Source organism: Leptodactylus fuscus, chromosome 2 (assembly GCF_031893055.1).
Source record: "Leptodactylus fuscus isolate aLepFus1 chromosome 2, aLepFus1.hap2, whole genome shotgun sequence".
Classification (NCBI taxonomy): domain Eukaryota; kingdom Metazoa; phylum Chordata; class Amphibia; order Anura; family Leptodactylidae; genus Leptodactylus; species Leptodactylus fuscus.
In genome coordinates this window covers 93,468,249-93,469,486 of record NC_134266.1, presented here as the reverse complement: position 1 = coordinate 93,469,486, position 1,238 = coordinate 93,468,249, and the positions used below count along the sequence as shown (strand labels likewise).

The window sequence follows — 1,238 nt, the reverse complement described above, 5'->3', positions numbered from 1 at the left end:
CAGGTGAAGGTCTAGGGATCTGCTGGCAAACTGGAGAGCTAAGAGATGCCCCTGGTGAGCCTCTTCGAGACGATTTCCTCCCTGAGACATGGCTTGACCGCGACGGAGACCGTCTTGACCCGGAGAAGGTGGAGCGGGCATGAGAGCCAATGGAAACGTGACGTGCACTGGAGGACCTGCGTTCGACCGACCGGTTACGGGAAAACCTGCTTCTGGACCGGGAACGACGGCGAGATCCACGGTAATGTGAATGGCGGTGTGCGCTCCTCCTGGAGCGGGCAGGCGATCTCTCCCTTGACCACCGACGAGAGCTCCGCTGTACACCTAATGAAGAAGAAGAAGCAGAGGCAGAAGGGCATCTATGCAAACGAGGTGACATAGCAACGGAAGGACCCTGTGCATGTGAACTCCTGCTCAAATCTCCGGGACCCTGCACAGCCCCCATTGCCATGGGCAGCTGCAGCGACGCGGAAGGCGGAGCCTGGGAGCTAACCAAACCCCCTTGAAAAAACTACAGGCTGCAGTGTGGTAAACCCCCCATAAGAAACCTGCTGTGTATACTCTGGTTTCTCTTCAGACCGAATAAATCTTTAGCCTTTTACTAAAGCTTTCCGTGGAGAGGAACAATTATGAGTTTCTGATAATTTTTTGATGCCTGGCGCTCGCTGGAAAAAAAATCAAAAAACAAAACAAAAAAGAAACCAGCTGTGAGGGCTGATAAGGTGATTGAAGGGGGAAAGGATCACGAGACACCGCCCCCCCGCTTCCCGAAACCCCTCCCCCAACAGCAAGGACTACAGGGCTGCTGGATGATGACGCTGACGGCAACGGCAGGCCCCAGGAATTATCAGGTGCGCAACTAGCCGACGCCGTACAGGATCCCTGGGAAAACTGGGTACATGCAGGCAGCCCCTCCCCCCACCCACCCCCATGATGGGGAAAACCCTGGTCCGTGTCCCACGTGTTGCTAGGGGGGGAGCGCTTACCTGGAGGCCACTGGGGATGTTCCCGGCGTTGGTCACGAGGAAACCCGACGAGGGAGCGCCGTCCCAAATGCCCTGACCAGCTGAAGCCGCGGCCGACACACGGGCCCGGCCTACAGGAGCCGGCGCACGCTGCACACCCGGCCTCTCGCCACGCCCCCCCCCCCCGACGCTGCCGGCCGGGCGCGAGCCCAAGAACGCTCCGGGGAGAGTGACAAGGAAGGAGCTGTTACAGCCTTACCCCTCACCGCCGCA

General features: G+C 59.0%; 1 non-coding gene across 1 annotated transcript; it reads left to right on the top strand.

Annotated features, from left to right (window-relative positions):
- The first annotated feature begins 557 nt into the window (after positions 1-557).
- LOC142196338 (U5 spliceosomal RNA) lies at positions 558-671 on the top strand. Its single transcript, XR_012715183.1, has one exon. It is a non-coding gene; the product is annotated as a U5 spliceosomal RNA (small nuclear RNA).
- The last annotated feature ends 567 nt before the right edge of the window (positions 672-1,238 follow it).